The sequence below is a fragment of the Mercenaria mercenaria genome, chromosome 17, assembly GCF_021730395.1.
Source record: "Mercenaria mercenaria strain notata chromosome 17, MADL_Memer_1, whole genome shotgun sequence".
NCBI classification, from domain to species: domain Eukaryota; kingdom Metazoa; phylum Mollusca; class Bivalvia; order Venerida; family Veneridae; genus Mercenaria; species Mercenaria mercenaria.
Genome location: NC_069377.1, coordinates 42715481 through 42729955, shown reverse-complemented (window position 1 = coordinate 42729955; position 14475 = coordinate 42715481). Strand labels below are relative to the sequence as shown.

Here is a 14475-nt window from a genome sequence, read left to right as displayed (position 1 = left end):
AAAACACTAATAACTTTTGATAAAATGCTTAATAGATGTTTATCAACCTGGGTCAGAAGTAAAGTACAGAAGTCACGGTCCTCTTCAGACGAGCGACGTAAGCTCATTAGAATAAAGTTTTGACGACAATCGATTGCAATTAGCTGGCTTGCGTTTCATAAAGCACGCAGACACGTTATGGACAAGATAGATTGAATATCAATTTAAGTTAAAATTTTAAGTACAAAATGCGGATGTCACTAGCTTTCTTTGCTCTTTCATTCACCATTGCTTACAATGAATTTCAAGAGGTACTATCACTTTCTCGTGTCACTCAGTTTAATGGGATATCGTCTCTAGGCGGAAATTCGTGCCGAGTGAACAACATTGTCTTCGAGCTAGAGAAAAGTTTGAGTGGCATACACTGCGCCCGGATTTGTCACTCCTATCCCACATGTCTTGGAGTGTTTTATCAGCCGGAAACACTGACATGTGTCGGATGTTCGACTGACAATGAGGCTGACTTTCTGACTACGTCTACATCACCATCACTGTATTTTAGACGAGCTGGTAATTATATTTCTCTACATTTTGTTTAAATATTTGAAAGACAAAATTGGTAAATGTTTATCTTTAATATCATTTATATTTTATATTTTTGGGGGTTTCATATCGTTTTAATCAATTACTGCATTAAATGACCCAGTAATGTTTATTATTAAAGCTGTACAGTTTATTTTAATGACTGTTTTGAAGTTATAGCTGTCTTAAAAAATAACAGTGACTGACTAGTAAACTCACAATCAAGGTTTCCGAGGGAAACGTCTGTAGGAATATATACATGACTTGTGTTTAAAAACGTTGTAAGTCGAGCATTGTGACATTCTGATTATCCTGTTCAGGGTCAAATGTATTCATACAATGCAATAAACAACATTTCAGTACAGGTTGTAAGTTTTGAGAAGATAACCTTTGTGTAAACAACAAAGATTTATGTAAAAAAAACTATCGTTTCTTGAGTTTAAGATTTAAAACATGATTCGTTCTTTTATTCTAGTTAGGAAGTGTAGAGAAATTATTTTTAGAGTCAACAAAAAAGTTAACAATATGCTCAAAAACTTAAACCTCCTTATTTTTAGCAAGTTTGAAAAATTCTGTCACTGCCTTATATGATTTTCGAAGAAACAGCAGACTGAATGAACATTGTGAAGACTTTTGCCCTCATATCAAATTCGGATGGCATTGTATAGTATAGCAAAATCGGTTCAAATACCTAAATAAAACCATGCTGATGCATCTTGGATTTTGAGTAGATGACCAGAAGTACGTATTCTTATATTCGTTTTGGCATTCTTCGGACGATAAGGTAGCAGCTCATACCTGGCTTTCCGTTCATACCGGATACTACGCTAGTGACGGTAATGTTCGATGTACTACCTTAAACTGCAAGGACCTCACATTCACATAAAGAAATACAGATTTTATCGATCAAACTTTTATATATCGCGTTTTTCTTTTCTTTTTTTTTTTTCTTTTTTTTTTTTTTTTTTTTTTTTTTTGCTTAATTTTGAAAATTTATTACAATGTCGCAGACGTCAACGTTTAAATTTCACATGGGGAATAATTCATGCATTATTCGTCGACAAAGTAAATTACCAAGCACTCTTTGATAGAAATAAAAGTGCGCAAGGTATTGGCAAAAAACTAATTTAGTGCGTAAGGTAATATTTGCACATAAACACTTTACGTTTGTTGCTGTTTTTGCTGGGATTATAGGGTCTTTTTTGTTACATTTTTTGGTTAAAATATTTAATACTTTTTAGATAAATTAACTGAAAAATAATTTCGTAGTTCTTAGTTCATTCCCTTCATTAAAATTTACTGTTGTCTTGAAAATGTTAGCACTAAAATTCCTCAAAGCCGGCATTTTAAAGAAAGATCGATTAAATGATTTAAAAAGAAATGCAATATAAAGATGACAACCAGAGGTAGAATTTAACTCACGAGTCGAAAGAGCCAAAACGTGTAGAAATAAATCTGTTTAAAAGGACATTTTCCAATTCAAAAATTCTGCATTATGTTAATTATGTCATAAACTCTAAATTTGCTGCCCCCATGATTCGCCATTTTCTTAAATTCTATGTCAACAGTCATTCAGTTTTGAAACTTCTTTTAGTGCTATAAATGGCTGGAATTTGTTTTTATATAAAACAAACTTAGAGTTAGGAATTCCTTTCCCTTTAGTCATGAATTATCAACGGATCAGTTAGCATAATCAGAAAATGTGATACGTATGTATGGAACGCCAGATACGATTTTGATTGTTTATTGTCATTCGATTGTGTTAAATTTGCTGCCCCCATGATTCGCCATTTTCTTAAATTCTATGTCAACAGTCATTCAGTTTTGAAACTTCTTTTAGTGCTATAAATGGCTGGAATTTGTATTTAATAAAACAAACTTAGAGTTAGGAATTCCTTTCCCTTTAGTCATGAATTATCAACGGATCAGTTAGCATAATCAGAAAATGTGATACGTATGTATGGAACGCCAGATACGATTTTGATTGTTTATTGTCATTCGATTGTGTTAAATTTGCTGCCCCCATGATTCGCCATTTTCTTAAATTCTATGTCAACAGTCATTCAGTTTTGAAACTTCTTTTAGTGCTATAAATGGCTGGAATTTGTATTTATATAAAACAAACTTAGAGTTAGGAATTCCTTTCCCTTTAGTCATGAATTATCAACGGATCAGTTAGCATAATCAGAAAATGTGATACGTATGTATGGAACGCCAGATACGATTTTGATTGTTTATTGTCATTCGATTGTGTTGAGTTTATATGTGCCTGCACATTGTCATTCTCTTTCAGGTACAAGAACATGTTCGAAGTTTTCTTGCTATCTGCTTGTTCAGACTACTCAGACCTGGGACGCTGCAAAGGTTTGAAGTTCTAATATATCCCTTTTAAAATGTAATGAATAATATATCAAATAACTTTTACAGTACATTATACAGTTTGTCTGAATTATTTTGTTATTATGAGGAGTGTTTAACTGATGAACAAAGTTTGTCCACTAGAACTAATAAAGACACCGATAAATAAATACGTAGCATTTTAAAATGTATTGTGATGGACACTTATTCTGATCATAGTGATTAATAGATGCACCAGACTTTTAAAAATTCGTCAGTTAAAATGAGTATTATAGTGACATATGTTTAATTTTGAAACATTTTGATACCGTTGCATTCCTCTCCAAGGGAGCTATCTCTTGAACCCATTTGGTTTGATATCATAAAGTGCTAAGTTATCACCTATTAGGTTGCTATATATTTTTGCTGTGTGGAAACTGGCAACAGTTCTGGTTTAAATTTACTGTTATATTGATATTCATTTTGAAAAACTAAGCTATGTCAGTCTTCTCATATGTATATAGAGAATAAAAATATCATAAAAGATTGTAAAAAAATAAGTTGTGTCCAAAAATAAATTCCTATTTATCTAACAAGTGTTTCAGCGAAATACAGGTTTACATGTTTTTCCCCTAAATTGTAAACTATCATACTTCATGTGAATAATAGTCAAACGGCGGTATGTTCCCTGTGTTAGGAATTAGCAGAGTTTGGCCTTTTATAGCGATGTAGGCGTGGAGTGTCTGACTCTTACACGGGAAGTAGCGGGATCGTTCCTTGGTGGGATTATAATTTGATCAAGATACCATTACGATTGCTTATATGCTGGTCAAAAATCGAGGAAAGAGGTCATTAAAGGTAGTAAGTATATATTGTAAATGTTTTCCTGAAACTCTGCATAATAAGTATCGAGTTTAAATGGAAATGGAACACATACTATACCACTTGTATATTACAGGATCATTGTGCGTCTATGGGAGGATTCTTAGCGGACATAAAATCGCAAGACGAACAGGAATTCCTAAGCAAAACTTTGTTGAATAACAGCAACGGTGAGTATGTATAAGTGTTTAGAAGTGATCAGTCTACTTTTGACCAAGTAATTGATCAATCATTTTTTGTTTGTAACTTTAACGTCCTGTCGTTTACAATCATTTATTTTCTTTCTCTGAACATGTTAGATTTTCACTACAGGTATGTCTGAATAGATTTTTTCTGTCCTGATTGTCCAACCAAGATCTCGATTTTTAGCATAAATAATTATATAGATGAACGAATAATTATTTTAATAGGTTTTAGATATTTAATTGAAGACGATGGCACTGTTTCCTGTCTTCTGTTGCTAATGTATACATTAATCCTTTCACTTAACGTTGTTCTCATTAGTTCTGTTCAGACTGTAAGGATCTTACATGCCTGCCTGTGTAAGACAGGGTTTTCCCTACCCGAGGGACAGTGTGAAATGAAAATCCGAGCGGTGGCGATATTTTTTATCCAAGCTGTCCCAATTAAGGGTTGGGAAAACAGCTGTATTACACAGGCAGACACATGTTAGATCATTGTTCTTGCCTATCACGTTCAAAATAGATCGTGGTCTTAATTAAATAGATCTGGGTATTTCTTGTCATTGATTATATAGTTTATGACGTCATAATAGTGCCAGTGCTATACAGTACTCGTATGTGACGTCGCCTAAGTGCACGCTATTTTAGACAGGATTTTACCTAGGGAAAGACAGGAATATCTATCCCAGGCGCGTACTTGGACGCATGTGTACTTTCCTCGCTAGGTAGGCAAGAAATGTTATTCTACTAGTTGGAGTGGTTTATTCAACGATGCGCTACCGTTTTCTCACACCACAAAGAGTGGACGCAGTGATTATGTGGTAACACTATCTGCCTACGAAACCAGGAATCAGGAGTTAGAGCCACCGCTCCTCCAACTAATTCTTTGACATTGTGATTAGAGTCCCTTCTAGAGTACATGACACCTTACACGCTTAAAAACAAAGGGAAGCTTAGAATCGGAACATCTTCTGTATCTTGCATAATCGTCCTACTTAAATTACTAACAGTATTATGTAGGAGTCGTAAATATGCACATACACACACGCGTGAGGGTGCGCGTCGTCGTCTCAGTTAAATACTTTAAAGGGTAGGGAAAGCCTGACAATAAGTTAAGTCTATATGAAAGCCATTCTCAAGCCTTTCATAACACTGAAAGATTTTTTTTAATCGGACCACTAATGAAAAATGTATGGCAGTTTGAAATTTAAGAAAATGGCTGATCATGGAGGCAGCCATTGTAGTGTGTTTGTGACGTCATTTTCACACTGCTGAATTCTTTATTTTTAGCAAATAACCTTTTAAACAGATTTATTTTTAAATGTTTCTTGAGTGTAAAGTGTAAAACATGTTAATTTCTTTCATTATAGCTGGAAAAAGTAGAGAAATTATTTTACAGAAATAAGTAAATAAAGTTTAAATGTGTATCTAAAAATTTAATAAATCCGCCATTTTGCTTTTTGTTGCCATGGAAACAAAATGGCCGCCGATTTGACCAAATATTTAAATGCTCAAAACTTTCTCATTTTCACTCCGATTTTGAAATTTCTTTCACTTCTTTAATGATTTAAGAAATGCCAGCTGACGAAATTAACGTAAGAACAACATTGCCTCGTCCAAAGAAGGTTTTTTGTATAATTTATGTACTTGTATGAATAGTGGTTTTCAGCTGATATGTATTAAACACATCTAAATATATAGTCGTTGCATATTTCTCATATTTTTCCAAAAATATCTTAACGATAAGAGACATTTTATAATATTTCGCAATGTAAGTTGAATAATGAATTTTTTACGGAAGCTGCTAGTTCGATCTAACGAGAACTTGTTACATGTACTTACTCCATTTTGACTCAAATACGCTTAGAGTATTTATCACAATGTTAACTTAATTGTTTTGACTTTAGTGGAGTGTAAGATCTTGTATGAAGTAACATGGTTTTTATAATTGGCTTGAACTTACTTTTAGTTCCTGGCAACATGTGGATTGGTGGTACGGACCGTGAAGAAGAAGGCGTGTTTGTTTGGCTAGATGGTACATCGGTAGGCTACGAGAACTGGCATCCCGATGAACCAACCAACACAAAATCGATGGAACATTGCATAGAAATACGGCATCACATTAACAACAAATGGAATGATCGGAATTGCGATGATCAGATGTCAAGTATTTGTGAATTCAAATAAACAACCCATATATTATAATAATGGAAGTTTGTAAAGCTTTTCCAATTACAATATAATATCATTTAATATATTCAACTTTAAAACTTGAAACTCATGAATTAATATTCCCACGAAATAGCCATTTTAACAAATACTACGAAATTTCATGTTCACGAAATTAAATTGTGTCACAGTCTGTCGTATAATGTATAAATTCTGAAAGTGAGAACACTGTTTTGGTTTGTCGTAAGAGAAGAATGTCGGAACCATACCATTTGTTTCAGCTATACAATAAATGATGATTCTAGTAGAATCAAATTAAACGTCATCCTAATAGCAACAGAAGAAACAGCTAACAAATTGGTGTAAGGACCTCATTAAAATTTTCTATCCTAAAATTGACGGAAATTGTTACATTCAATGTATTCTTGCAAAATAGTAGTACTGCTGAAATCTTCAGAAGTCATCTTTTATTTAGTATTGGTCTGTACTACAGAAATATTATTTGAATATTGGTTCGTCATGTAAACCTTTTATTTTCAATGTAATAAATTTCAGAATAACAAATGGCCAGTGATGTAAAAGAATTTAAAAAGAATTACTTGCCCGTACTGTATTGTAATAATTTCGGAATGACTATTGGCCCGTAATGTAAAAAATTCTTTAAAAAACTATTGACCCATAATGTATAAAAATTCTAATTGGTTACTGGTCCAATATGTAAAAAAAATCTCAGCCTGGATTAATGCTGAACTATCTAAAATTAATTATTGCTCCGTACTTTTAAAATATCAGATTGACAGTTGTTCCGTAGTGGAATTAAGACTTTTGGTAGAATCAGTTTTAGTACCTAATGCAAAAATAATATAAGACTGTGAAGAAAATGTACTGTCAATTTAAATATCAGATTGACAGTTATTCCGTAATGGAAAAATAAAGATTGACTTCTGACAGAATCACTTTTAAGTACCTACTGCAAAAAAAGGTCAGGCTGTAAAGACAATATACTGTTAATTTATTATTTTGTTTCCACTACAGTTTAAAAGATATTCAGAGTCTATTTGATGGAGATGACGAAAACGAAAAACCCATACTTTTATTTTGATAAATGAGCCGTGCCATGAGAAAACCAACATAGTGGGTATGCGACCAGCATGGATCCAGACCAGCCTGCGCATCCGCGCAGTCTGGTCAGGCTCCATGCTGTTCGCTTTTAAAGCCTATTGGAATTGGAGAAACTATTAGCGAACAGCATGGATCCTGACCAGACTGCGCGGATGCGCAGGCTGGTCTGGATCCATGCTGGTCGCATACCCACTATGTTGGTTTTCCCATGGCACGGCTCAAATGTATTTTCTCGCGGTAAGAAGTGCTTTTTTCGCGTTGATGTAGTAGTTGTATCCTTTCAGTTGTATGTGAATGGTTTTGCATGATTCACCACACTCATTATTTGTAATTGTCCATTACATAAAGTTATCTTCCAATCACTGACTCGTATTTGCAACATTCAACCGTACAATATCTGATATTGAAGACTAATGTTGATGTATTGGATACAAACAAATAATATCATTTAGATTGGATGGTTCAACTACAGTACTAAATGATGAAAGCCGTTGACCGACGCATTTTCTCAAGAAATCCGATATTAATTCTTTACCAGTTGTTTCGGTTACCCAGATACACAAATGTATAGGTCTCACCTATCTGAACTGCTTTCTTTTGTTGTTGTTTTTTATTAAGAAATGTAAGCTAAATGGAAAACATTTTGATTGAAAATCATATTTCGTCTAAGTTTTTTTCAACTGATTTCACAGCCAAATATTCTATTCGTATCATTGGAAGATGAAGATCTGTGGAAAATAGCCTAAGATAGCATAACTGCAAAGCAAACCAGCCATTAACAATGATACTTTGGCCACATTTTATATCTCTACGTAATAAAATGCATGCTTTATGCTTTCAAATAACCTGTCAATGACGTACTTGTGCGTAAATGTTATGAAATTATACCATAAAATATCATCACCCGATTTTTGCAGAGATGTAGTGAGTATTGGGTTAATGTCCTTGGAAACTTAATTGGAAAAAGTTTATATCCGAGCTGTACATGTTTTCGATAGCGAGATAGATAATCCTATGATTAAAATTACATTAGCCTAATATTTTATTATTCCTGCCTTTTGTGAAAACAAAAAGTTCTTCAACCTACATTAACTTGAAATAAATGCTTAAACTGACATTTTTTCATATATTTTTTTGCTTCTGTGTGCTTTGTTGGACAAAAGATACATGTTATTATTAATGAAAGCAAATGGATAGAGCCACAGGTTATTTCAAAATTAAAACTCAGACCTGTTACGCGCGCCCTCATTGACATGGCACATAAACATATTATATATAGTATATTTTATGTATTTTGTAATTTGGTAGAGAATGATGAATTTCCTACTCAGACGATACATTCTTGGACGATTATTGTACAGGAGTATCTTGAGAAAATTTCTATGAAATTATTTGGAAAGCGGTTGCTGAAAGGTTCTTTTATAATTCATATAGAGAAAGTGACAACGCCCTCTAGAGATAATATTTTTGATATAGAAGATTGATTTTAATATACGTGGAAGATAAACACCAAAGAGAATTTCCGAGGATTTTTTTTCAAATCGGACCAACAGCTTCTGAACAATCTTGCTTGTTGGTCACCAAATAAATAATTTTGTGAAATCATTTCACAAGATGTCGTTTGAAGATTTTTGTATATGTTTTGAAGTTATAGCATCTAATTCCAGATTGCTTTTTATTGTCAAATATACTTGTAAATTGTTTTATTTTCTGAAGCTTTGAAGCTAGTTGTCCACTATTTAAGCTGAAAGTCAGAATATATTTACTTAAAGGAATGGTATTGTATTTTATGCTTAAGACAAAATCATGTACACGTGTAGAATGCTTGCTTTATTAAAAGATTATATAAAAAGTGTCTTTGTTGATTTATTCCTTTTAAATGGAACAGAACGGTGCAGAACAGAAAATGTATTTAAGCTTATTTTGTTGAGGAAGACTCTAAGTCCATTCTTGCTCAATCTAACAAACGTTATTCAAAATTAGTGATTACTATTTCGTGGATTTTCCAAAATATATCTCAAAAGTGAATTTCTTGTTTATGCACGTCTCTCATGTAATGAATACAGAATAGAATCGACATTGTCATTACATATTTGTTTGTGTTTACAAGTCTGAGCCAGTACTTAAGAACACGAATATCACCCACAAATACAAGCATTGTTTATGGACTGTTTGACATCAGAATTTTCTTTATGAATTTTTAAAGAATATTTTCAATTGTTATACATTGTGCGTAACTCCAAATTTTCTATACAGAACCTAGGTAATTATGTTCTATTCTTTAATGCAGGTTAATGTTTGCCACATCTAGTGTGTTTACGTATGTTCACCGGTTCGAGCGATAAGAGGTACCGAGAATAAAGTCGATATTCATTAACATGTCTTAAAAGTTGACATATACTCCAATATGCTAAAATATCCACCTCATCTCGTTTTGCAAGCTTATATATATTTTTCATTCAACAGTTTAAAGAATATAGCTCTTCCTTAGACCGTATTTTGGAAATGCAATAGTTCTACTAGTGATTAAATGCCGAGATTTACGCTGATTACAGGTAACATCATGACGTCTACAAAGCACGGGAGCTTAACTATGGACAGTTTTCATCCAGTTCCAAGATGTACATATATCTTGAGTATCCACAACCTACAATAAGCGAATATCTCTTTCCATAGAAGTAAAGATAGTTTGGTTTCGGAATAGAATCTTTTTTTTTCTTTTTTTGATAATTTGGCCAAGCTTCTGCCTGTCATCTGAGCTTCCTTGCATTCCTGCCGACGTCGAACAGATAAACATTTCCATCGGTATCTGTACACAAACCAAACGGTGCTTTAAGCTCTTCATCTGATAGAGTATACAGATGGTTTCCTGTACTGTCTATAGTTATAAGTCCCAAAGTCCAAGATGATATATAGATCCTGTTTCCATCATCACTTACAAAAATATCTTGAAAATATGCCTCTCTTGATCCGTCTGTGTACAATTCACGTTTGAATTGTCCATCTGTATTGTAAATAAAAATAGATTTGTTAGTTACAATGTATACGTTTCAATCCTTTACTATAATGTTCAATATATACTGATTTGGTTACGTCAAAAATTGAAACTTCTCTCCCACCGCAGTGGTCACGATGTTGTTTACAGTATAACACATTCCCCTTGGAACTGAACAAAGGTCACAAAAACTGATAACGTGTTTGTTCTTATCTAGTTTTTTCAGTCTTTTATTATAGAAATCTGTTATTACTATCTCCCCTGATTCTAACAGATAACAACCAGCTATCCATCCGATACTTCTGTCATCGGGTATTGCTATTACATATTTGTGTTTAGCTTTGACGGACCAGACAGTTTGGATCTTCATATCATTATTTCTTTTCTTGGTCTTTCTTCCTTTGCTTGCAGCTGTAACTCTTTCAAATGATGAAAAGGGAGATTTAAATCATATATAAGAATAACATACTGGTACTGGAGCATTTGCTTTAAAAAGAACAACAGCTTTCTATAATGATTCTCGATAGTTTCTTTCGCTTTTACTAAATAAGGAGGCTCATCTTTGCTGGACTTAAAACCAGACAGTGTTAATTTTGTTTAACTCTCTGTGTTCATAGCAAACTCAACAGATGGACGGATGAGTACATGTTTTAGTTAAGGTAACAATACAAATCACCTGATGCATGTGTTGAGCAATAAACGTTAAAAACCATATGCATGACTCACAAAATAATTGCATGTTGAGGGAAAGCTTTGGTTCCACTTCTGCAGATGAAGCACACCTTGCAAACGAACCGGTAGCTTTGCTACATCTATAGCCCCTGCAACTTCAACAGAATCTTTGGTAGAATTACATACCTTGCATCTTAAGTTGAAGCTTTCCTTACACTACAGTCTTCACAATTTGAAATAAAGCTTTGCAAGAGCTGCATTCATTGTAACTTGAGATAAAGCTTTGCTAGAACTATAGACCTTGCTACCTGCGATGCAGCTTTGTAAGATTTACATACGTTGCAACTTCAGGTGGTGCTTATCTGGAACGACAAACTTGCAACTGAAAATGAAGCTTTGCTAGATCTACAGATCTTCGAACTTGAAATGCAGATTTGCCAGGGCTGCAGATATTGTATATTGGGAAGAAGCTTTGGTAGAACTACAGGCCTTGCATCTTAAGATGAAGCTTTGGATGAAATTCAGACATTGCAACTTGAAAAGAAACTTTGCGAGAACTATAGATCCTAAGATGAAACTTTGCTATAATTACAGACCTTGAAATTTGAGTAGTTACTTTGGTGGAACTACAGACCTTGCAATTTGAGTGGATCTTTTGGTGGAACTACAGACAGATATGACTTCGGACGGACGGACGGATGAACGGACAATGCCAAAAAAACATGTCCAATCGCCTCTGTAATGATTACAATAACGAAGTCAACATCTCGGTTACGAAACGTTTCAACTGAAAAAGTTAAGTATTTTATTACATTCAACCATTTAAAAAAATGTATTTTTTAATATATTTCGCACAGTTGGAAAGGTCAATTCTACCTGAAAAAATAATCAGTCATTTATAAAGTGGAATTTTAGCAAACCTTTGGGTGCTGCCGACTTCCTAAAGAAGTTCCTACCTGCTTTTACTTCATTTTTTCTACTGCCAAAACATCGGTCAATCCATAAAAAACGTTCATTTATGGAACTCGATTATGCAATGGTAAATTCAAATGTACAATATTTGTCGGGACGTTTTCCACATAAATTACGATCCCAGCTTTGCAATGAAAGAACTGGGATTAATGAATTATCTTAAAATGTTTCGATTTATTGTCAGTTAACAAAAAAGAAATCATGCATTGTTAATTTTGAAGTTTTTACACACGGACTGGATAGAGACAATTATGACGTCACATTTGTCAGCCGGTTGATTCCAAATCTTTCATATAGTTTATTAAATAAAAACGAACGTACTTAAACCATAAAATTCAACATAAACCACCTTTATGTGCTTTTGTTCCCCATCCTGTGGTCTTCAGTCGTTTCACCTCCGATCCTGAAAATAACAAATATAATAAGCTAATGAAGTATTACACAAGAATTCAAAGCACTTTACCAGGAGGAAACTGAATATGTCAACTGTGGCATAACCCAGTGATTTGATATTTACCATTACGTTTGTATGATACATAGAGGATATTTGTTTATTTTGAGTGAATATGGAATATATCTCACTGAGAAGTGAAAAACATTTCAAATATTTCCACTAGTGAAAATGTGAACATTTTCTCACTTCGAGGCGAGATATATTCCATATTCAGGAAAAACAAATTTTCGTTTTATTTTATGCTCGATTACGTTGAGATGTGCATTTTGCAACAATTTTTAATCTCAGCGCGGGAAACAGACGCGCGTAAACAGACATGACGTCAGACATGTTGTGACGTTAGAATGACGCACACAACATAAAGTTCCATTTTATTTTATTTTTTGCTGCATAACGTTATGAAATTCTCATTAAGTAAAATAATTTGAATCGAGAAATAAACAATAGAGAACAAAGTGCGACTACAATTTTCATCCTGTTTTAAGCAAATAATTTAAAATTCATTCACAATGTATGAGGAGACGCAGCTATATCTCTCACAGTGTAAAAATATAGATTTCATATTTTCACTGTGTGAGTGATGAGATATAAAAATATTTAACTGATAGAATACAGTATTTCATTAGTTAGCATAAAATAAAATGCTTTAAATACAATGTTATAACGCAAAATATCCGCATTTAAATTTGCATGTCAGGAAATCTACAATTGTAAACTATATCTTTAATATACAACATTATATTAATATAATTTCATTGATTCATAAAACTGTTTGGGAAAGAGAAAAGAAATGCAACGACATATCTAATAAAAATTATGGAGAATTTTATCTGAAGAAAAAGAAAAAACACAAACCAGAAAAAAAAATAATACTTCGGTCAAAATGAAGCATCAATTTGCTAAGGTGAATGTTTATGCAAAGTTCCCAAAGGCGTAACATTAATGGCAAATGAAAAATGAACAAGTGTATAAGCTAACTTTAGCATTTAAACTTAACTATTGGTTGATCTATCATAGAAAATGTAACAGTTCAAAAAGTTTTAGGAATTTATATCGACAATACACTTTCGTGGAATATACAAATAGATAAAATATGTTTGAAAGTTTAACTCAAAAATTGCACTATTGAAGAGGATTGTTTATTTTTTAACAGAGGATATGATATGAAAAAAAAATTCTACAATGCATATATTTTGTCTGTTTTAGATTACTGCTGTACAATTTGGTCTACATGCAGTAAAGGCTAATTAAATTAGATTATTGCAGTTCAAGGAAGAGTTGCTAGAATTGTTTTAAACAAAGAACTGCAGACAAGTAAATCTGAAATGTTAAAAGAACTCGGATGGGTGGAATTTTATGATCGATGCAAAAACCATACTGGAGTAATGATATATAAAACTACAAAAAATCTTGTACCATCTTACATATCTGATATTTTAACATTTTCCAGCCATGAAATTTATGGCCAGTTGTACATAATGATATTTTAATACCTAAATGTCGCACGAATTATATAAAAATATCATTTGGCTATAATAGTGCTAAACTATGGAACATCATTCCAAAGAATATTCGTTGTGCGGATTCACTTAATTCTTTCATAAGCAAATACAAAAAAATACTTATTAGGATCTGAATAAGCTACAACTTTTGTTCTGCAATTGCTATTTATTTATTTTCTTTTAACGGGTGAATGCACATCTGAGTGATTTTACTTTTTTATGATTGTATACATATTTTTTTTCCTAATTAAATGGAGTGTTTGTCAAGAGTGAATGCTGTATTTAGATGTTTATCAATCAATTTTGTCTTAAATTATAATAGATAATCAGTTTAATATATTTTGTGTGTGAACTGTTTATTATATTACAGAAGGCCACATTGAAACTTAAGATATTTATATGTTCTAATGCTGTTATATATCTTTATGTGTTACCTTCTTTAAATTAAGTTATTATTATATTATTATTATTATTATTATTCCTTAAAGTTATCGTGATGTATTTAAATGATAATAATAATAAGAAGAAGAAGATAAGGAAGAAGTTTGCTGTTGAAAGATATGTCTTGTAGTTTCAACGTTTCGATCTCTGTTTGGATTTCACTTTCCACCTTCTCTAAATATCTAT

At 32.7% G+C, this 14475-nt stretch overlaps 1 long non-coding RNA gene across 1 annotated transcript; it reads left to right on the top strand.

The window, feature by feature from the left end:
- The first annotated feature begins 2853 nt into the window (after window positions 1-2853).
- Window positions 2854-9076, top strand: LOC123536887 (uncharacterized). The gene is made up of 3 exons (XR_008368014.1): window positions 2854-2925; window positions 3857-3950; window positions 5932-9076. It is a non-coding gene; the product is annotated as an uncharacterized LOC123536887 (long non-coding RNA).
- The last annotated feature ends 5399 nt before the right edge of the window (window positions 9077-14475 follow it).